Below are 25,221 nucleotides of genomic sequence, written 5' to 3'. Positions count from 1 at the left end.
GCAACGAAAAACACTTTCTGGCTTGTTTGCAATGAGCACCAGAAAGACAGTTTTATTAACTGAACTGCACTCAGTATTCAAGACTGTCAAAGAACAACTTGTTTTCAGCACACGGCAACTTTGCTTTTACAATCCAGTATGAAGCATAAAAACACTTTCGGGCTTGCTTGCAATGAAAGGCAGAAAGAGTTTTATTAGCTGAACTGCACTCCATAAGAACGACTGTCAGAGTACAGCTTATTTCCAGCAAACTGCATATTTGTTTATTCAGACAAGAAGAGCAACGAAAAACACTTTCTGGCTTGTTTGCAATGAACACCAGAAAGACAGTTTTATTAACTGAACTGCACTCAGTTTTCAAGACTGTCAAAGAACAACTTGTTTTCAGCACACGGCAACTTTGCTTTTACAATCCAGTATGAAGCATAAAAACACTTTCGGGCTTGCTTGCAATGAAAGGCAGAAAGAGTTTTATTAGCTGAACTGCACTCCATAAGAACGACTGTCAGAGTACAGCTTATTTCCAGCAAACTGCATATTTGTTTATTCAGACAAGAAGAGCAACGAAAAACACTTTCTGGCTTGTTTGCAATGAATGACAGAAATACATTTTTATTGGCTGAACTGCAGTCAGAATTCAAGACTGTCAAAGAACAACTTGTTTTCAGCAAACTGCAACTTTGCTTTTACAATCCATTATAAAGCATAAAAACACTTTCGGGCTTGCTTGCAATGAAATGCAGAAAGAGTTTTATTAGCTGAACTGCACTCCATAAGAAAGACTATCAAAGAACAGCTTGCTTTCAGCAGACTGCATATTTGTTTATACTCACAATTGGAACACAGAAAAACAATTTCTAGCTTGTTTGCAATGAGCACCAGAAAGACAGTTTTATTAACTGAACTGCACTCAGTATTCAAGACTGTCAAAGAACAACTTGTTTTCAGCACACGGCAACTTTGCTTTTACAATCCAGTATGAAGCATAAAAACACTTTCGGGCTTGCTTGCAATGAGCACCAGAAAGACAGTTTTATTAACTGAACTGCACTCAGTATTCAAGACTGTCAAAGAACAACTTGTTTTCAGCACACGGCAGACAGCACACGGCAGACACCTCAGACAAGGAGAGCAACGAAAAACACTTTCTGGCTTGCTTGCAATGAGCACCAGAAAGACAGTTTTATTAACTGAACTGCACTCAGTATTCAAGAATGTCAAAGAACAACTTGTTTTCAGCACACAGCAACTTTGCTTTTACAATCCAGTATGAAGCATAAAAACACTTTCGGGCTTGCTTGCAATGAAAGGCAGAAAGAGTTTTATTAGCTGAACTGCACTCCATGAGGACGACTGTCAGAGTACAGCTTATTTCCAGCAAACTGCATAATTGTTTATTCAGACAAGAAGAGCAACGAAAAACACTTTCTGGCTTGTTTGCAATGAATGACAGAAATACATTTTTATTGGCTGAACTGCAGTCAGAATTCAAGACTGTCAAAGAACAACTTGTTTTCAGCACACAGCAACTTTGCTTTTACAATCCATTATGAAGCATAAAAACACTTTTGGGCTTGCTTGCAATGAAAGGCAGAAAGAGATTTATTAGCTGAACTGCACTCCATAAGAAAGACTGTCAAAGAACAGCTTGCTTTCAGCAGACTGTATATTTGTTTATACTAACAATTGGAACACAGAAAAACAATTTCTAGCTTGTTTGCAATGAGCACCAGAAAGACAGTTTTATTAACTGAACTGCACTCAGTATTCAAGACTGTCAAAGAACAACTTGTTTTCAGCACACGGCAACTTTGCTTTTACGATCCAGTATGAAGCATAAAAACACTTTCGGGCTTGCTTGCAATGAAAGGCAGAAAGAGTTTTATTAGCTGAACTGCACTCCATAAGAACGACTATCAAAGAACAGCTTGCTTTCAGCAGACTGCATATTTGTTTATATTAACAATTGGAACACAGAAAAACACTTTCTGGCTTGTTTGCAATGAGCACCAGAAAGGCATTTTTGTTAACTGAACTGCACTCAGTATTCAAGACTGTCAAAGAACAACTTGTTTTCAGCACACGGCAACTTTGCTTTTACAATCCATTATGAAGCATAAAAACACTTTCGGGCTTGCTTGCAATAAAAGGCAGAAAGAGTTTTATTAGCTGAACTGCACTCCATAAGGACGACTGTCAGAGTACAGCTTATTTCCAGCAAACTGCATAATTGTTTATTCAGACAAGAAGAGCAACGAAAAACACTTTCTGGCTTGTTTGCAATGAATGACAGAAATACATTTTTATTGGCTGAACTGCAGTTAGAATTCAAGACTGTCAAAGAACAACTTGTTTTCAGCACACGGCAACTTTGCTTTTACAATCCAGTATGAAGCATAAAAACACTTTCGGGCTTGCTTGCAATGAAAGGCAGAAAGAGTTTTATTAGCTGAACTGCACTCCATAAGGACGACTGTCAGAGTACAGCTTATTTCCAGCAAACTGCATAATTGTTTATTCAGACAAGAAGAGCAACGAAAAACACTTTCTGGCTTGTTTGCAATGAATGACAGAAATACATTTTTATTGGCTGAACTGCAGTCAGAATTCAAGACTGTCAAAGAACAACTTGTTTTCAGCAAACTGCAACTTTGCCTTTACAATCCATTATAAAGCATAAAAACACTTTCGGGCTTGCTTGCAATGAAAGGCAGAAAGAGTTTTATTAGCTGAAGTGCACTCCATAAGAAAGACTATCAAAGAACAGCTTGCTTTCAGCAGACTGCATATTTGTTTATACTAACAATTGGAACACAGAAAAACACTTTCTGGCTTGTTTGCAATGAGCACCAGAAAGGCATTTTTGTTAACTGAACTGCACTCAGTATTCAAGACTGTCAAAGAACAACTTGTTTTCAGCACACGGCAACTTTGCTTTTACAATCCATTATGAAGCATAAAAACACTTTCGGGCTTGCTTGCAATGAAAGGCAGAAAGAGTTTTATTAGCTGATCTGCACTCCATAAGAAAGACTATCAAAGAACAGCTTGCTTTCAGCAGACTGCATATTTGTTTATACTAACAATTGGAACACAGAAAAACAATTTCTAGCTTGTTTGCAATGAGCACCAGAAAGACAGTTTTATTAACTGAACTGCACTCAGTATTCAAGACTGTCAAAGAACAACTTATTTTCAGCACACGGCAACTCTGCTTTTACAATCCAGTATGAAGCATAAAAACACTTTCGGGCTTGCTTGCAATGAAAGGCAGAAAGAGTTTTATTAGCTGAACTGCACTCCATAAGAACGACTGTCAGAGTACGGCTTATTTCCAGCAAACTGCATATTTGTTTATTCAGACAAGAAGAGCAACGAAAAACACTTTCTGGCTTGTTTGCAATGAGCACCAGAAAGACAGTTTTATTAACTGAACTGCACTCAGTATTCAAGACTGTCAAAGAACAACTTGTTTTCAGCACACGGCAACTTTGCTTTTACAATCCAGTATGAAGCATAAAAACACTTTCGGGCTTGCTTGCAATGAAAGGCAGAAAGAGTTTTATTAGTTGAACTGCACTCCATAAGAACGACTGTCAGAGTACAGCTTATTTCCAGCAAACTGCACATTTGTTTATTCAGACAAGAAGAGCAACGAAAAACACTTTCTGGCTTGTTTGCAATGAATGACAGAAATACATTTTTATTGGCTGAACTGCAGTCAGAATTCAAGACTGTCAAAGAACAACTTGTTTTCAGCAAACTGCAACTTTGCTTTTACAATCCATTATAAAGCATAAAAACACTTTCGGGCTTGCTTGCAATGAAATGCAGAAAGAGTTTTATTAGCTGAACTGCACTCCATAAGAACGACTGTCAGAGTACAGCTTATTTCCAGCAAACTGCATATTTGTTTATTCAGACAAGAAGAGCAACGAAAAACACTTTCTGGCTTGTTTGCAATGAATGACAGAAATACATTTTTATTGGCTGAACTGCAGTCAGAATTCAAGACTGTCAAAGAACAACTTGTTTTCAGCAAACTGCAACTTTGCTTTTACAATCCATTATAAAGCATAAAAACACTTTCGGGCTTGCTTGCAATGAAATGCAGAAAGAGTTTTATTAGCTGAACTGCACTCCATAAGAAAGACTATCAAAGAACAGCTTGCTTTCAGCAGACTGCATATTTGTTTATACTAACAATTGGAACACAGAAAAACAATTTCTAGCTTGTTTGCAATGAGCACCAGAAAGACAGTTTTATTAACTGAACTGCACTCAGTATTCAAGACTGTCAAAGAACAACTTGTTTTCAGCACACGGCAACTTTGCTTTTACAATCCAGTATGAAGCATAAAAACACTTTCGGGCTTGCTTGCAATGAAAGGCAGAAAGAGTTTTATTAGCTGAACTGCACTCCATAAGAACGACTGTCAGAGTACAGCTTATTTCCAGCAAACTGCATATTTGTTTATTCAGACAAGAAGAGCAACGAAAAACACTTTCTGGCTTGTTTGCAATGAGCACCAGAAAGACAGTTTTATTAACTGAACTGCACTCAGTATTCAAGACTGTCAAAGAACAACTTGTTTTCAGCACACGGCAACTTTGCTTTTACAATCCAGTATGAAGCATAAAAACACTTTCGGGCTTGCTTGCAATGAAAGGCAGAAAGAGTTTTATTAGCTGAACTGCACTCCATAAGAACGACTGTCAGAGTACAGCTTATTTCCAGCAAACTGCATATTTGTTTATTCAGACAAGAAGAGCAACGAAAAACACTTTCTGGCTTGTTTGCAATGAACACCAGAAAGACAGTTTTATTAACTGAACTGCACTCAGTTTTCAAGACTGTCAAAGAACAACTTGTTTTCAGCACACGGCAACTTTGCTTTTACAATCCAGTATGAAGCATATAAACACTTTCGGGCTTGCTTGCAATGAAAGGCAGAAAGAGTTTTATTAGCTGAACTGCACTCCATAAGAACGACTGTCAGATTACAGCTTATTTCCAGCAAACTGCATATTTGTTTATTCAGACAAGAAGAGCAACGAAAAACACTTTCTGGCTTGTTTGCAATGAATGACAGAAATACATTTTTATTGGCTGAACTGCAGTCAGAATTCAAGACTGTCAAAGAACAACTTGTTTTCAGCAAACTGCAACTTTGCTTTTACAATCCATTATAAAGCATAAAAACACTTTCGGGCTTGCTTGCAATGAAATGCAGAAAGAGTTTTATTAGCTGAACTGCACTCCATAAGAAAGACTATCAAAGAACAGCTTGCTTTCAGCAGACTGCATATTTGTTTATTCAGGCAAGAAGAGCAACAAAAAACACTTTCTGGCTTGTTTGCAATGAGCACCAGAAAGACAGTTTTATTAACTGAACTGCACTCAGTATTCAAGACTGTCAAAGAACAACTTGTTTTCAGCACACGGCAACTTTGCTTTTACAATCCAGTATGAAGCATAAAAACACTTTCGGGCTTGCTTGCAATGAAAGGCAGAAAGAGTTTTATTAGCTGAACTGCACTCCATAAGAACGACTGTCAGAGTACAGCTTATTTCCAGCAAACTGCATATTTGTTTATTCAGACAAGAAGAGCAACGAAAAACACTTTCTGGCTTGTTTGCAATGAACACCAGAAAGACAGTTTTATTAACTGAACTGCACTCAGTTTTCAAGACTGTCAAAGAACAACTTGTTTTCAGCACACGGCAACTTTGCTTTTACAATCCAGTATGAAGCATAAAAACACTTTCGGGCTTGCTTGCAATGAAAGGCAGAAAGAGTTTTATTAGCTGAACTGCTCTCCATAAGAACGACTGTCAGAGTACAGCTTATTTCCAGCAAACTGCATATTTGTTTATTCAGGCAAGAAGAGCAACGAAAAACACTTTCTGGCTTGTTTGCAATGAGCACCAGAAAGACAGTTTTATTAACTGAACTGCACTCAGTATTCAAGACTGTCAAAGAACAACTTGTTTTCAGCACACGGCAACTTTGCTTTTACAATCCAGTATGAAGCATAAAAACACTTTCGGGCTTGCTTGCAATGAAAGGCAGAAAGAGTTTTATTAGCTGAACTGCACTCCATAAGAACGACTGTCAGAGTACAGCTTATTTCCAGCAAACTGCATATTTGTTTATTCAGACAAGAAGAGCAACGAAAAACACTTTCTGGCTTGTTTGCAATGAACACCAGAAAGACAGTTTTATTAACTGAACTGCACTCAGTTTTCAAGACTGTCAAAGAACAACTTGTTTTCAGCACACGGCAACTTTGCTTTTACAATCCAGTATGAAGCATATAAACACTTTCGGGCTTGCTTGCAATGAAAGGCAGAAAGAGTTTTATTAGCTGAACTGCACTCCATAAGAACGACTGTCAGATTACAGCTTATTTCCAGCAAACTGCATATTTGTTTATTCAGACAAGAAAAGCAACGAAAAACACTTTCTGGCTTGTTTGCAATGAATGACAGAAATACATTTTTATTGGCTGAACTGCAGTCAGAATTCAAGACTGTCAAAGAACAACTTGTTTTCAGCAAACTGCAACTTTGCTTTTACAATCCATTATAAAGCATAAAAACACTTTCGGGCTTGCTTGCAATGAAATGCAGAAAGAGTTTTATTAGCTGAACTGCACTCCATAAGAAAGACTATCAAAGAACAGCTTGCTTTCAGCAGACTGCATATTTGTTTATTCAGGCAAGAAGAGCAACGAAAAACACTTTCTGGCTTGTTTGCAATGAGCACCAGAAAGACAGTTTTATTAACTGAACTGCACTCAGTATTCAAGACTGTCAAAGAACAACTTGTTTTCAGCACACGGCAACTTTGCTTTTACAATCCAGTATGAAGCATAAAAACACTTTCGGGCTTGCTTGCAATGAAAGGCAGAAAGAGTTTTATTAGCTGAACTGCACTCCATAAGAACGACTGTCAGAGTACAGCTTATTTCCAGCAAACTGCATATTTGTTTATTCAGACAAGAAGAGCAACGAAAAACACTTTCTGGCTTGTTTGCAATGAACACCAGAAAGACAGTTTTATTAACTGAACTGCACTCAGTTTTCAAGACTGTCAAAGAACAACTTGTTTTCAGCACACGGCAACTTTGCTTTTACAATCCAGTATGAAGCATAAAAACACTTTCGGGCTTGCTTGCAATGTAAGGCAGAAAGAGTTTTATTAGCTGAACTGCACTCCATAAGAACGACTGTCAGAGTACAGCTTATTTCCAGCAAACTGCATATTTGTTTATTCAGGCAAGAAGAGCAACGAAAAACACTTTCTGGCTTGTTTGCAATGAGCACCAGAAAGACAGTTTTATTAACTGAACTGCACTCAGTATTCAAGACTGTCAAAGAACAACTTGTTTTCAGCACACGGCAACTTTGCTTTTACAATCCAGTATGAAGCATAAAAACACTTTCGGGCTTGCTTGCAATGAAAGGCAGAAAGAGTTTTATTAGCTGAACTGCACTCCATAAGAACGACTGTCAGAGTACAGCTTATTTCCAGCAAACTGCATATTTGTTTATTCAGACAAGAAGAGCAACGAAAAACACTTTCTGGCCTGTTTGCAATGAACACCAGAAAGACAGTTTTATTAACTGAACTGCACTCAGTTTTCAAGACTGTCAAAGAACAACTTGTTTTCAGCACACGGCAACTTTGCTTTTACAATCCAGTATGAAGCATAAAAACACTTTCGGGCTTGCTTGCAATGAAAGGCAGAAAGAGTTTTATTAGCTGAACTGCACTCCATAAGAACGACTGTCAGAGTACAGCTTATTTCCAGCAAACTGCATATTTGTTTATTCAGACAAGAAGAGCAACGAAAAACACTTTCTGGCTTGTTTGCAATGAATGACAGAAATACATTTTTATTGGCTGAACTGCAGTCAGAATTCAAGACTGTCAAAGAACAACTTGTTTTCAGCAAACTGCAACTTTGCTTTTACAATCCATTATAAAGCATAAAAACACTTTCGGGCTTGCTTGCAATGAAATGCAGAAAGAGTTTTATTAGCTGAACTGCACTCCATAAGAAAGACTATCAAAGAACAGCTTGCTTTCAGCAGACTGCATATTTGTTTATACTCACAATTGGAACACAGAAAAACAATTTCTAGCTTGTTTGCAATGAGCACCAGAAAGACAGTTTTATTAACTGAACTGCACTCAGTATTCAAGACTGTCAAAGAACAACTTGTTTTCAGCACACGGCAACTTTGCTTTTACAATCCAGTATGAAGCATAAAAACACTTTCGGGCTTGCTTGCAATGAAAGGCAGAAAGAATTTTATTAACTGAACTGCACTCCATAAGAACGACTGTCAGAGTACAGCTTATTTCCAGCAAACTGCATATTTGTTTAATCAGACAAGAAGAGCAACGAAAAACATTTTCTGGCTTGTTTGCAATGAGCACCAGAAAGGCATTTTTGTTAACTGAACTGCACTCAGTATTCAAGACTGTCAAAGAACAACTTGTTTTCAGCACACGGCAACTTTGCTTTTACAATCCAGTATGAAGCATAAAAACACTTTCGGGCTTGCTTGCAATGAAAGGCAGAAAGAGTTTTATTAGCTGAACTGCACTCCATAAGAACGACTGTCAGAGTACAGCTTATTTCCAGCAAACTGCATATTTGTTTATTCAGACAAGAAGAGCAACGAAAAACACTTTCTGGCTTGTTTGCAATGAATGACAGAAATACATGTTTATTGGCTGAACTGCAGTCAGAATTCAAGACTGTCAAAGAACAACTTGTTTTCAGCACACAGCAACTTTGCTTTTACAATCCATTATGAAGCATTAAAACACTTTCGGGCTTGCTTGCAATGAAATGCAGAAAGAGTTTTATTAGCTGAACTGCACTCCATAAGAAAGACTATCAAAGAACAGCTTGCTTTCAGCAGACTGCATATTTGTTTATACTAACAATTGGAAAAAAAAAAAAAATTTCTAGCTTGTTTGCAATGAGCACCAGAAAGACAGTTTTATTAACTGAACTGCACTCAGTATTCAAGACTGTCAAAGAACAACTTGTTTTCAGCACACGGCAACTTTGCTTTTACAATCCAGTATGAAGCATAAAAACACTTTCGGGCTTGCTTGCAATGAAAGGCAGAAAGAGTTTTATTAGCTGAACTGCACTCCATAAGAACGACTGTCAGAGTACAGCTTATTTCCAGCAAACTGCATGTTTGTTTATTCAGACAAGAAGAGCAACGAAAAACACTTTCTGGCTTGTTTGCAATGAGCACCAGAAAGACAGTTTTATTAACTGAACTGCACTCAGTATTCAAGACTGTCAAAGAACAACTTGTTTTCAGCACACGGCAACTTTGCTTTTACAATCCAGTATGAAGCATAAAAACACTTTCGGGCTTGCTTGCAATGAAAGGCAGAAAGAGTTTTATTAGCTGAACTGCACTCCATAAGAACGACTGTCAGAGTACAGCTTATTTCCAGCAAACTGCATATTTGTTTATTCAGACAAGGAGAGCAACGAAAAACACTTTCTGGCTTGTTTGCAATGAGCACCAGAAAGACAGTTTTATTAACTGAACTGCACTCAGTATTCAAGACTGTCAAAGAACAACTTGTTTTCAGCACACGGCAACTTTGCTTTTACAATCCAGTATGAAGCATAAAAACACTTTCGGGCTTGCTTGCAATGAAATGCAGAAAGAGTTTTATTAGCTGAACTGCACTCCATAAGAAAGACTATCAAAGAACAGCTTGCTTTCAGCAGACTGCATATTTGTTTATACTCACAATTGGAACACAGAAAAACAATTTCTAGCTTGTTTGCAATGAGCACCAGAAAGACAGTTTTATTAACTGAACTGCACTCAGTATTCAAGACTGTCAAAGAACAACTTGTTTTCAGCACACGGCAACTTTGCTTTTACAATCCAGTATGAAGCATAAAAACACTTTCGGGCTTGCTTGCAATGAAAGGCAGAAAGAATTTTATTAACTGAACTGCACTCCATAAGAACGACTGTCAGAGTACAGCTTATTTCCAGCAAACTGCATATTTGTTTATTCAGACAAGAAGAGCAACGAAAAACATTTTCTGGCTTGTTTGCAATGAGCACCAGAAAGGCATTTTTGTTAACTGAACTGCACTCAGTATTCAAGACTGTCAAAGAACAACTTGTTTTCAGCACACGGCAACTTTGCTTTTACAATCCAGTATGAAGCATAAAAACACTTTCGGGCTTGCTTGCAATGAAAGGCAGAAAGAGTTTTATTAGCTGAACTGCACTCCATAAGAACGACTGTCAGAGTACAGCTTATTTCCAGCAAACTGCATATTTGTTTATTCAGACAAGAAGAGCAACGAAAAACACTTTCTGGCTTGTTTGCAATGAATGACAGAAATACATTTTTATTGGCTGAACTGCAGTCAGAATTCAAGACTGTCAAAGAACAACTTGTTTTCAGCACACAGCAACTTTGCTTTTACAATCCATTATGAAGCATTAAAACACTTTCGGGCTTGCTTGCAATGAAATGCAGAAAGAGTTTTATTAGCTGAACTGCACTCCATAAGAAAGACTATCAAAGAACAGCTTGCTTTCAGCAGACTGCATATTTGTTTATACTAACAATTGGAAAAAAAAAAAAATAATTCTAGCTTGTTTGCAATGAGCACCAGAAAGACAGTTTTATTAACTGAACTGCACTCAGTATTCAAGACTGTCAAAGAACAACTTGTTTTCAGCACACGGCAACTTTGCTTTTACAATCCAGTATGAAGCATAAAAACACTTTCGGGCTTGCTTGCAATGAAAGGCAGAAAGAGTTTTATTAGCTGAACTGCACTCCATAAGAACGACTGTCAGAGTACAGCTTATTTCCAGCAAACTGCATATTTGTTTATTCAGACAAGAAGAGCAACGAAAAACACTTTCTGGCTTGTTTGCAATGAGCACCAGAAAGGCATTTTTGTTAACTGAACTGCACTCAGTATTCAAGACTGTCAAAGAACAACTTGTTTTCAGCACACGGCAACTTTGCTTTTACAATCCAGTATGAAGCATAAAAACACTTTCGGGCTTGCTTGCAATGAAAGGCAGAAAGAGTTTTATTAGCTGAACTGCACTCCATAAGAACGACTGTCAGAGTACAGCTTATTTCCAGCAAACTGCATATTTGTTTATTCAGACAAGAAGAGCAACGAAAAACACTTTCTGGCTTGTTTGCAATGAATGACAGAAATACATTTTTATTGGCTGAACTGCAGTCAGAATTCAAGACTGTCAAAGAACAACTTGTTTTCAGCACACAGCAACTTTGCTTTTACAATCCATTATGAAGCATTAAAACACTTTCGGGCTTGCTTGCAATGAAATGCAGAAAGAGTTTTATTAGCTGAACTGCACTCCATAAGAAAGACTATCAAAGAACAGCTTGCTTTCAGCAGACTGCATATTTGTTTATACTAACAATTGGAAAAAAAAAAAAAAAATTCTAGCTTGTTTGCAATGAGCACCAGAAAGACAGTTTTATTAACTGAACTGCACTCAGTATTCAAGACTGTCAAAGAACAACTTGTTTTCAGCACACGGCAACTTTGCTTTTACAATCCAGTATGAAGCATAAAAACACTTTCGGGCTTGCTTGCAATGAAAGGCAGAAAGAGTTTTATTAGCTGAACTGCACTCCATAAGAACGACTGTCAGAGTACAGCTTATTTCCAGCAAACTGCATATTTGTTTATTCAGACAAGGAGAGCAACGAAAAACACTTTCTGGCTTGTTTGCAATGAGCACCAGAAAGACAGTTTTATTAACTGAACTGCACTCAGTATTCAAGACTGTCAAAGAACAACTTGTTTTCAGCACACGGCAACTTTGCTTTTACAATCCAGTATGAAGCATAAAAACACTTTCGGGCTTGCTTGCAATGAAAGGCAGAAAGAGTTTTATTAGCTGAACTGCACTCCATAAGGACGACTGTCAGAGTACAGCTTATTTCCAGCAAACTGCATAATTGTTTATTCAGACAAGAAGAGCAACGAAAAACACTTTCTGGCTTGTTTGCAATGAGCACCAGAAAGACAGTTTTATTAACTGAACTGCACTCAGTATTCAAGACTGTCAAAGAACAACTTGTTTTCAGCACACGGCAACTTTGCTTTTACAATCCAGTATGAAGCATAAAAACACTTTCGGGCTTGCTTGCAATGAAAGGCAGAAAGAGTTTTATTAACTGAACTGCACTCCATAAGAACGACTGTCAGAGTACAGCTTATTTCCAGCAAACTGCATATTTGTTTATTCAGACAAGAAGAGCAACGAAAAACATTTTCTGGCTTGTTTGCAATGAGCACCAGAAAGGCATTTTTGTTAACTGAACTGCACTCAGTATTCAAGACTGTCAAAGAACAACTTGTTTTCAGCACACGGCAACTTTGCTTTTACAATCCAGTATGAAGCATAAAAACACTTTCGGGCTTGCTTGCAATGAAAGGCAGAAAGAGTTTTATTAGCTGAACTGCACTCCATAAGAACGACTGTCAGAGTACAGCTTATTTCCAGCAAACTGCATATTTGTTTATTCAGACAAGAAGAGCAACGAAAAACACTTTCTGGCTTGTTTGCAATGAATGACAGAAATACATTTTTATTGGCTGAACTGCAGTCAGAATTCAAGACTGTCAAAGAACAACTTGTTTTCAGCACACAGCAACTTTGCTTTTACAATCCATTATGAAGCATTAAAACACTTTCGGGCTTGCTTGCAATGAAATGCAGAAAGAGTTTTATTAGCTGAACTGCACTCCATAAGAAAGACTATCAAAGAACAGCTTGCTTTCAGCAGACTGCATATTTGTTTATACTAACAATTGGAACACAGAAAAACAATTTCTAGCTTGTTTGCAATGAGCACCAGAAAGACAGTTTTATTAACTGAACTGCACTCAGTATTCAAGACTGTCAAAGAACAACTTGTTTTCAGCACACGGCAACTTTGCTTTTACAATCCAGTATGAAGCATAAAAACACTTTCGGGCTTGCTTGCAACGAAAGGCAGAAAGAGTTTTATTAGCTGAACTGCACTCCATAAGAAAGACTGTCAGAGTACAGCTTATTTCCAGCAAACTGCATATTTGTTTATTCAGACAAGAAGAGCAACGAAAAACACTTTCTGGCTTGTTTGCAATGAACACCAGAAAGACAGTTTTATTAACTGAACTGCACTCAGTTTTCAAGACTGTCAAAGAACAACTTGTTTTCAGCACACGGCAACTTTGCTTTTACAATCCAGTATGAAGCATAAAAACACTTTCGGGCTTGCTTGCAATGAAAGGCAGAAAGAGTTTTATTAGCTGAACTGCTCTCCATAAGAACGACTGTCAGAGTACAGCTTATTTCCAGCAAACTGCATATTTGTTTATTCAGGCAAGAAGAGCAACGAAAAACACTTTCTGGCTTGTTTGCAATGAGCACCAGAAAGACAGTTTTATTAACTGAACTGCACTCAGTATTCAAGACTGTCAAAGAACAACTTGTTTTCAGCACACGGCAACTTTGCTTTTACAATCCAGTATGAAGCATAAAAACACTTTCGGGCTTGCTTGCAATGAAAGGCAGAAAGAGTTTTATTAGCTGAACTGCACTCCATAAGAACGACTGTCAGAGTACAGCTTATTTCCAGCAAACTGCATATTTGTTTATTCAGACAAGAAGAGCAACGAAAAACACTTTCTGGCTTGTTTGCAATGAACACCAGAAAGACAGTTTTATTAACTGAACTGCACTCAGTTTTCAAGACTGTCAAAGAACAACTTGTTTTCAGCAAACTGCAACTTTGCTTTTACAATCCATTATAAAGCATAAAAACACTTTCGGGCTTGCTTGCAATGAAATGCAGAAAGAGTTTTATTAGCTGAACTGCACTCCATAAGAAAGACTATCAAAGAACAGCTTGCTTTCAGCAGACTGCATATTTGTTTTTTCAGGCAAGAAGAGCAACGAAAAACACTTTCTGGCTTGTTTGCAATGAGCACCAGAAAGACAGTTTTATTAACTGAACTGCACTCAGTATTCAAGACTGTCAAAGAACAACTTGTTTTCAGCACACGGCAACTTTGCTTTTACAATCCAGTATGAAGCATAAAAACACTTTCGGGCTTGCTTGCAATGAAAGGCAGAAAGAGTTTTATTAGCTGAACTGCACTCCATAAGAACGACTGTCAGAGTACAGCTTATTTCCAGCAAACTGCATATTTGTTTATTCAGACAAGAAGAGCAACGAAAAACACTTTCTGGCTTGTTTGCAATGAACACCAGAAAGACAGTTTTATTAACTGAACTGCACTCAGTTTTCAAGACTGTCAAAGAACAACTTGTTTTCAGCACACGGCAACTTTGCTTTTACAATCCAGTATGAAGCATAAAAACACTTTCGGGCTTGCTTGCAATGAAAGGCAGAAAGAGTTTTATTAGCTGAACTGCACTCCATAAGAACGACTGTCAGAGTACAGCTTATTTCCAGCAAACTGCATGTTTGTTTATTCAGGCAAGAAGAGCAACGAAAAACACTTTCTGGCTTGTTTGCAATGAGCACCAGAAAGACAGTTTTATTAACTGAACTGCACTCAGTATTCAAGACTGTCAAAGAACAACTTGTTTTCAGCACACGGCAACTTTGCTTTTACAATCCAGTATGAAGCATAAAAACACTTTCGGGCTTGCTTGCAATGAAAGGCAGAAAGAGTTTTATTAGCTGAACTGCACTCCATAAGAACGACTGTCAGAGTACAGCTTATTTCCAGCAAACTGCATATTTGTTTATTCAGACAAGAAGAGCAACGAAAAACACTTTCTGGCTTGTTTGCAATGAACACCAGAAAGACAGTTTTATTAACTGAACTGCACTCAGTTTTCAAGACTGTCAAAGAACAACTTGTTTTCAGCACACGGCAACTTTGCTTTTACAATCCAGTATGAAGCATAAAAACACTTTCGGGCTTGCTTGCAATGAAAAGCAGAAAGAGTTTTATTAGCTGAACTGCACTCCATAAGAACGACTGTCAGAGTACAGCTTATTTCCAGCAAACTGCATATTTGTTTATTCAGACAAGAAGAGCAACGAAAAACACTTTCTGGCTTGTTTGCAATGAATGACAGAAATACATTTTTATTGGCTGAACTGCAGTCAGAATTCAAGACTGTCAAAGAACAACTTGTTTTCAGCAAACTGCAACTTTGCTTTTACAATCCATTATAAAGCATAAAAACACTTTCGGGCTTGCTTGCAATGAAATGCAGAAAGAGTTTTATTAGCTGAACTGCACTCCATAAGAAAGACTATCAAAAAACAGCTTGCTTTCAGCAGACTGCATATTTGTTTATACTCACAATTGGAACACAGAAAAACAATTTCTAGCTTGTTTGCAATGAGCACCAGAAAGACAGTTTTATTAACTGAACTGCACTCAGTATTCAAGACTGTCAAAGAACAACTTGTTTTCAGCACACGGCAACTTTGCTTTTACAATCCAGTATGAAGCATAAAAACACTTTCGGGCTTGCTTGCAATGAAAGGCAGAAAGAATTTTATTAACTGAACTGCACTCCATAAGAACGACTGTCAGAGTACAGCTTATTTCCAGCAAACTGCATATTTGTTTAATCAGACAAGAAGAGCAACGAAAAACATTTTCTGGCTTGTTTGCAATGAGCACCAGAAAGGCATTTTTGTTAACTGAACTGCACTCAGTATTCAAGACTGTCAAAGAACAACTTGTTTTCAGCACACGGCAACTTTGCTTTTACAATCCAGTATGAAGCATAAAAACACTTTCGGGCTTGCTTGCAATGAAAGGCAGAAAGAGTTTTATTAGCTGAACTGCACTCCATAAGAACGACTGTCAGAGTACAGCTTATTTCCAGCAAACTGCATATTTGTTTATTCAGACAAGAAGAGCAACGAAAAACACTTTCTGGCTTGTTTGCAATGAATGACAGAAATACATTTTTATTGGCTGAACTGCAGTCAGAATTCAAGACTGTCAAAGAACAACTTGTTTTCAGCACACAGCAACTTTGCTTTTACAATCCATTATGAAGCATTAAAACACTTTCGGGCTTGCTTGCAATGAAATGCAGAAAGAGTTTTATTAGCTGAACTGCACTCCATAAGAAAGACTATCAAAGAACAGCTTGCTTTCAGCAGACTGCATATTTGTTTATACTAACAATTGGAAAAAAAAAAAAAAATTTCTAGCTTGTTTGCAATGAGCACCAGAAAGACAGTTTTATTAACTGAACTGCACTCAGTATTCAAGACTGTCAAAGAACAACTTGTTTTCAGCACACGGCAACTTTGCTTTTACAATCCAGTATGAAGCATAAAAACACTTTCGGGCTTGCTTGCAATGAAAGGCAGAAAGAGTTTTATTAGCTGAACTGCACTCCATAAGAACGACTGTCAGAGTACAGCTTATTTCCAGCAAACTGCATATTTGTTTATTCAGACAAGAAGAGCAACGAAAAACACTTTCTGGCTTGTTTGCAATGAGCACCAGAAAGACAGTTTTATTAACTGAACTGCACTCAGTATTCAAGACTGTCAAAGAACAACTTGTTTTCAGCACACGGCAACTTTGCTTTTACAATCCAGTATGAAGCATAAAAACACTTTCGGGCTTGCTTGCAATGAAAGGCAGAAAGAGTTTTATTAGCTGAACTGCACTCCATAAGAACGACTGTCAGAGTACAGCTTATTTCCAGCAAACTGCATATTTGTTTATTCAGACAAGAAGAGCAACGAAAAACACTTTCTGGCTTGTTTGCGATGAGCACCAGAAAGACAGTTTTATTAACTGAACTGCACTCAGTATTCAAGACTGTCAAAGAACAACTTGTTTTCAGCACACGGCAACTTTGCTTTTACAATCCAGTATGAAGCATAAAAACACTTTCGGGCTTGCTTGCAATGAAATGCAGAAAGAGTTTTATTAGCTGAACTGCACTCCATAAGAAAGACTATCAAAGAACAGCTTGCTTTCAGCAGACTGCATATTTGTTTATACTCACAATTGGAACACAGAAAAACAATTTCTAGCTTGTTTGCAATGAGCACCAGAAAGACAGTTTTATTAACTGAACTGCACTCAGTATTCAAGACTGTCAAAGAACAACTTGTTTTCAGCACACGGCAACTTTGCTTTTACAATCCAGTATGAAGCATAAAAACACTTTCGGGCTTGCTTGCAATGAAAGGCAGAAAGAATTTTATTAACTGAACTGCACTCCATAAGAACGACTGTCAGAGTACAGCTTATTTCCAGCAAACTGCATATTTGTTTATTCAGACAAGAAGAGCAACGAAAAACATTTTCTGGCTTGTTTGCAATGAGCACCAGAAAGGCATTTTTGTTAACTGAACTGCACTCAGTATTCAAGACTGTCAAAGAACAACTTGTTTTCAGCACACGGCAACTTTGCTTTTACAATCCAGTATGAAGCATAAAAACACTTTCGGGCTTGCTTGCAATGAAAGGCAGAAAGAGTTTTATTAGCTGAACTGCACTCCATAAGAACGACTGTCAGAGTACAGCTTATTTCCAGCAAACTGCATATTTGTTTATTCAGACAAGAAGAGCAACGAAAAACACTTTCTGGCTTGTTTGCAATGAATGACAGAAATACATTTTTATTGGCTGAACTGCAGTCAGAATTCAAGACTGTCAAAGAACAACTTGTTTTCAGCACACAGCAACTTTGCTTTTACAATCCATTATGAAGCATTAAAACACTTTCGGGCTTGCTTGCAATGAAATGCAGAAAGAGTTTTATTAGCTGAACTGCACTCCATAAGAAAGACTATCAAAGAACAGCTTGCTTTCAGCAGACTGCATATTTGTTTATACTAACAATTGGAAAAAAAAAAAAAAAATTCTAGCTTGTTTGCAATGAGCACCAGAAAGACAGTTTTATTAACTGAACTGCACTCAGTATTCAAGACTGTCAAAGAACAACTTGTTTTCAGCACACGGCAACTTTGCTTTTACAATCCAGTATGAAGCATAAAAACACTTTGGGGCTTGCTTGCAATGAAAGGCAGAAAGAGTTTTATTAGCTGAACTGCACTCCATAAGAACGACTGTCAGAGTACAGCTTATTTCCAGCAAACTGCATATTTGTTTATTCAGACAAGAAGAGCAACGAAAAACACTTTCTGGCTTGTTTGCAATGAGCACCAGAAAGGCATTTTTGTTAACTGAACTGCACTCAGTATTCAAGACTGTCAAAGAACAACTTGTTTTCAGCACACGGCAACTTTGCTTTTACAATCCAGTATGAAGCATAAAAACACTTTCGGGCTTGCTTGCAATGAAAGGCAGAAAGAGTTTTATTAGCTGAACTGCACTCCATAAGAACGACTGTCAGAGTACAGCTTATTTCCAGCAAACTGCATATTTGTTTATTCAGACAAGAAGAGCAACGAAAAACACTTTCTGGCTTGTTTGCAATGAATGACAGAAATACATTTTTATTGGCTGAACTGCAGTCAGAATTCAAGACTGTCAAAGAACAACTTGTTTTCAGCACACAGCAACTTTGCTTTTACAATCCATTATGAAGCATTAAAACACTTTCGGGCTTGCTTGCAATGAAATGCAGAAAGAGTTTTATTAGCTGAACTGCACTCCATAAGAAAGACTATCAAAGAACAGCTTGCTTTCAGCAGACTGCATATTTGTTTATACTAACAATTGGAAAAAAAAAAAAAAAATTCTAGCTTGTTTGCAATGAGCACCAGAAAGACAGTTTTATTAACTGAACTGCACTCAGTATTCAAGACTGTCAAAGAACAACTTGTTTTCAGCACACGGCAACTTTGCTTTTACAATCCAGTATGAAGCATAAAAACACTTTCGGGCTTGCTTGCAATGAAAGGCAGAAAGAGTTTTATTAGCTGAACTGCACTCCATAAGAACGACTGTCAGAGTACAGCTTATTTCCAGCAAACTGCATATTTGTTTATTCAGACAAGAAGAGCAACGAAAAACACTTTCTGGCTTGTTTGCAATGAGCACCAGAAAGACAGTTTTATTAACTGAACTGCACTCAGTATTCAAGACTGTCAAAGAACAACTTGTTTTCAGCACACGGCAACTTTGCTTTTACAATCCAGTATGAAGCATAAAAACACTTTCGGGCTTGCTTGCAATGAAAGGCAGAAAGAGTTTTATTAGCTGAACTGCACTCCATAAGAACGACTGTCAGAGTACAGCTTATTTCCAGCAAACTGCATATTTGTTTATTCAGACAAGGAGAGCAACGAAAAACACTTTCTGGCTTGTTTGCAATGAGCACCAGAAAGACAGTTTTATTAACTGAACTGCACTCAGTATTCAAGACTGTCAAAGAACAACTTGTTTTCAGCACACGGCAACTTTGCTTTTACAATCCAGTATGAAGCATAAAAACACTTTCGGGCTTGCTTGCAATGAAAGGCAGAAAGAGTTTTATTAGCTGAACTGCACTCCATAAGGACGACTGTCAGAGTACAGCTTATTTCCAGCAAACTGCATAATTGTTTATTCAGACAAGAAGAGCAACGAAAAACACTTTCTGGCTTGTTTGCAATGAGCACCAGAAAGACAGTTTTATTAACTGAACTGCACTCAGTATTCAAGACTGTCAAAGAACAACTTGTTTTCAGCACACGGCAACTTTGCTTTTACAATCCAGTATGAAGCATAAAAACACTTTCGGGCATGCTTGCAATGAAAGGCAGAAAGAGTTTTATTAACTGAACTGCACTCCATAAGAACGACTGTCAGAGTACAGCTTATTTCCAGCAAACTGCATATTTGTTTATTCAGACAAGAAGAGCAACGAAAAACATTTTCTGGCTTGTTTGCAATGAGCACCAGAAAGGCATTTTTGTTAACTGAACTGCACTCAGTATTCAAGACTGTCAAAGAACAACTTGTTTTCAGCACACGGCAACTTTGCTTTTACAATCCAGTATGAAGCATAAAAACACTTTCGGGCTTGCTTGCAATGAAAGGCAGAAAGAGTTTTATTAGCTGAACTGCACTCCATAAGAACGACTGTCAGAGTACAGCTTATTTCCAGCAAACTGCATATTTGTTTATTCAGACAAGAAGAGCAACGAAAAACACTTTCTGGCTTGTTTGCAATGAATGACAGAAATACATTTTTATTGGCTGAACTGCAGTCAGAATTCAAGACTGTCAAAGAACAACTTGTTTTCAGCACACAGCAACTTTGCTTTTACAATCCATTATGAAGCATTAAAACACTTTCGGGCTTGCTTGCAATGAAATGCAGAAAGAGTTTTATTAGCTGAACTGCACTCCATAAGAAAGACTATCAAAGAACAGCTTGCTTTCAGCAGACTGCATATTTGTTTATACTAACAATTGGAACACAGAAAAACAATTTCTAGCTTGTTTGCAATGAGCACCAGAAAGACAGTTTTATTAACTGAACTGCACTCAGTATTCAAGACTGTCAAAGAACAACTTGTTTTCAGCACACGGCAACTTTGCTTTTACAATCCAGTATGAAGCATAAAAACACTTTCGGGCTTGCTTGCAATGAAAGGCAGAAAGAGTTTTATTAGCTGAACTGCACTCCATAAGAAAGACTGTCAGAGTACAGCTTATTTCCAGCAAACTGCATATTTGTTTATTCAGACAAGAAGAGCAACGAAAAACACTTTCTGGCTTGTTTGCAATGAGCACCAGAAAGACAGTTTTATTAACTGAACTGCACTCAGTATTCAAGACTGTCAAAGAACAACTTGTTTTCAGCACACGGCAACTTTGCTTTTACAATCCAGTATGAAGCATAAAAACACTTTCGGGCTTGCTTGCAATGAAAGGCAGAAAGAGTTTTATTAGCTGAACTGCACTCCATAAGAACGACTGTCAGAGTACAGCTTATTTCCAGCAAACTGCATATTTGTTTATTCAGACAAGAAGAGCAACGAAAAACACTTTCTGGCTTGTTTGCAATGAATGACAGAAATACATTTTTATTGGCTGAACTGCAGTCAGAATTCAAGACTGTCAAAGAACAACTTGTTTTCAGCAAACTGCAACTTTGCTTTTACAATCCATTATAAAGCATAAAAACACTTTCGGGCTTGCTTGCAATGAAATGCAGAAAGAGTTTTATTAGCTGAACTGCACTCCATAAGAAAGACTATCAAAGAACAGCTTGCTTTCAGCAGACTGCATATTTGTTTATTCAGGCAAGAAGAGCAACGAAAAACACTTTCTGGCTTGTTTGCAATGAGCACCAGAAAGACAGTTTTATTAACTGAACTGCACTCAGTATTCAAGACTGTCAAAGAACAACTTGTTTTCAGCACACGGCAACTTTGCTTTTACAATCCAGTATGAAGCATAAAAACACTTTCGGGCTTGCTTGCAATGAAAGGCAGAAAGAGTTTTATTAGCTGAACTGCACTCCATAAGAACGACTGTCAGAGTACAGCTTATTTCCAGCAAACTGCATATTTGTTTATTCAGACAAGAAGAGCAACGAAAAACACTTTCTGGCTTGTTTGCAATGAACACCAGAAAGACAGTTTTATTAACTGAACTGCACTCAGTTTTCAAGACTGTCAAAGAACAACTTGTTTTCAGCACACGGCAACTTTGCTTTTACAATCCAGTATGAAGCATAAAAACACTTTCGGGCTTGCTTGCAATGAAAGGCAGAAAGAGTTTTATTAGCTGAACTGCACTCCATAAGAACGACTGTCAGAGTACAGCTTATTTCCAGCAAACTGCATATTTGTTTATTCAGGCAAGAAGAGCAACGAAAAACACTTTCTGGCTTGTTTGCAATGAGCACCAGAAAGACAGTTTTATTAACTGAACTGCACTCAGTATTCAAGACTGTCAAAGAACAACTTGTTTTCAGCACACGGCAACTTTGCTTTTACAATCCAGTATGAAGCATAAAAACACTTTCGGGCTTGCTTGCAATGAAAGGCAGAAAGAGTTTTATTAGCTGAACTGCACTCCATAAGAACGACTGTCAGAGTACAGCTTATTTCCAGCAAACTGCATATTTGTTTATTCAGACAAGAAGAGCAACGAAAAACACTTTCTGGCTTGTTTGCAATGAACACCAGAAAGACAGTTTTATTAACTGAACTGCACTCAGTTTTCAAGACTGTCAAAGAACAACTTGTTTTCAGCACACGGCAACTTTGCTTTTACAATCCAGTATGAAGCATAAAAACACTTTCGGGCTTGCTTGCAATGAAAGGCAGAAAGAGTTTTATTAGCTGAACTGCACTCCATAAGAACGACTGTCAGAGTACAGCTTATTTCCAGCAAACTGCATATTTGTTTATTCAGACAAGAAGAGCAACGAAAAACACTTTCTGGCTTGTTTGCAATGAATGACAGAAATACATTTTTATTGGCTGAACTGCAGTCAGAATTCAAGACTGTCAAAGAACAACTTGTTTTCAGCAAACTGCAACTTTGCTTTTACAATCCATTATAAAGCATAAAAACACTTTCGGGCTTGCTTGCAATGAAATGCAGAAAGAGTTTTATTAGCTGAACTGCACTCCATAAGAAAGACTATCAAAGAACAGCTTGCTTTCAGCAGACTGCATATTTGTTTATACTCACAATTGGAACACAGAAAAACAATTTCTAGCTTGTTTGCAATGAGCACCAGAAAGACAGTTTTATTAACTGAACTGCACTCAGTATTCAAGACTGTCAAAGAACAACTTGTTTTCAGCACACGGCAACTTTGCTTTTACAATCCAGTATGAAGCATAAAAACACTTTCGGGCTTGCTTGCAATGAAAGGCAGAAAGAATTTTATTAACTGAACTGCACTCCATAAGAACGACTGTCAGAGTACAGCTTATTTCCAGCAAACTGCATATTTGTTTATTCAGACAAGAAGAGCAACGAAAAACATTTTCTGGCTTGTTTGCAATGAGCACCAGAAAGGCATTTTTGTTAACTGAACTGCACTCAGTATTCAAGACTGTCAAAGAACAACTTGTTTTCAGCACACGGCAACTTTGCTTTTACAATCCAGTATGAAGCATAAAAACACTTTCGGGCTTGCTTGCAATGAAAGGCAGAAAGAGTTTTATTAGCTGAACTGCACTCCATAAGAACGACTGTCAGAGTACAGCTTATTTCCAGCAAACTGCATATTTGTTTATTCAGACAAGAAGAGCAATGAAAAACACTTTCTGGCTTGTTTGCAATGAATGACAGAAATACATTTTTATTGGCTGAACTGCAGTCAGAATTCAAGACTGTCAAAGAACAACTTGTTTTCAGCACACAGCAACTTTGCTTTTACAATCCATTATGAAGCATTAAAACACTTTCGGGCTTGCTTGCAATGAAATGCAGAAAGAGTTTTATTAGCTGAACTGCACTCCATAAGAAAGACTATCAAAGAACAGCTTGCTTTCAGCAGACTGCATATTTGTTTATACTAACAATTGGAAAAAAAAAAAAAAATTTCTAGCTTGTTTGCAATGAGCACCAGAAAGACAGTTTTATTAACTGAACTGCACTCAGTATTCAAGACTGTCAAAGAACAACTTGTTTTCAGCACACGGCAACTTTGCTTTTACAATCCAGTATGAAGCATAAAAACACTTTCGGGCTTGCTTGCAATGAAAGGCAGAAAGAGTTTTATTAGCTGAACTGCACTCCATAAGAACGACTGTCAGAGTACAGCTTATTTCCAGCAAACTGCATATTTGTTTATTCAGACAAGAAGAGCAACGAAAAACACTTTCTGGCTTGTTTGCAATGAGCACCAGAAAGACAGTTTTATTAACTGAACTGCACTCAGTATTCAAGACTGTCAAAGAACAACTTGTTTTCAGCACACGGCAACTTTGCTTTTACAATCCAGTATGAAGCATAAAAACACTTTCGGGCTTGCTTGCAATGAAAGGCAGAAAGAGTTTTATTAGCTGAACTGCACTCCATAAGAACGACTGTCAGAGTACAGCTTATTTCCAGCAAACTGCATATTTGTTTATTCAGACAAGGAGAGCAACGAAAAACACTTTCTGGCTTGTTTGCAATGAGCACCAGAAAGACAGTTTTATTAACTGAACTGCACTCAGTATTCAAGACTGTCAAAGAACAACTTGTTTTCAGCACACGGCAACTTTGCTTTTACAATCCAGTATGAAGCATAAAAACACTTTCGGGCTTGCTTGCAATGAAAGGCAGAAAGAGTTTTATTAGCTGAACTGCACTCCATAAGGACGACTGTCAGAGTACAGCTTATTTCCAGCAAACTGCATAATTGTTTATTCAGACAAGAAGAGCAACGAAAAACACTTTCTGGCTTGTTTGCAATGAGCACCAGAAAGACAGTTTTATTAACTGAACTGCAGTCAGAATTCAAGACTGTCAAAGAACAACTTGTTTTCAGCACACAGCAACTTTGCTTTTACAATCCATTATGAAGCATTAAAACACTTTCGGGCTTGCTTGCAATGAAATGCAGAAAGAGTTTTATTAGCTGAACTGCACTCCATAAGAAAGACTATCAAAGAACAGCTTGCTTTCAGCAGACTGCATATTTGTTTATACTCACAATTGGAACACAGAAAAACAATTTCTAGCTTGTTTGCAATGAGCACCAGAAAGACAGTTTTATTAACTGAACTGCACTCAGTATTCAAGACTGTCAAAGAACAACTTGTTTTCAGCACACGGCAACTTTGCTTTTACAATCCAGTATGAAGCATAAAAACACTTTCGGGCTTGCTTGCAATGAAAGGCAGAAAGAGTTTTATTAGCTGAACTGCACTCCATAAGAACGACTGTCAGAGTACAGCTTATTTCCAGCAAACTGCATATTTGTTTATTCAGACAAGAAGAGCAACGAAAAACACTTTCTGGCTTGTTTGCAATGAATGACAGAAATACATTTTTATTGGCTGAACTGCAGTCAGAATTCAAGACTGTCAAAGAACAACTTGTTTTCAGCACACAGCAACTTTGCTTTTACAATCCATTATGAAGCATTAAAACACTTTCGGGCTTGCTTGCAATGAAATGCAGAAAGAGTTTTATTAGCTGAACTGCACTCCATAAGAAAGACTATCAAAGAACAGCTTGCTTTCAGCAGACTGCATATTTGTTTATACTAACAATTGGAAAAAAAAAAAA

The sequence above is a fragment of the Hoplias malabaricus genome, chromosome 11 (genome assembly GCF_029633855.1).
Source record: "Hoplias malabaricus isolate fHopMal1 chromosome 11, fHopMal1.hap1, whole genome shotgun sequence".
NCBI lineage: Eukaryota > Metazoa > Chordata > Actinopteri > Characiformes > Erythrinidae > Hoplias > Hoplias malabaricus.
Note: the sequence above shows the minus strand (reverse complement) of the source record.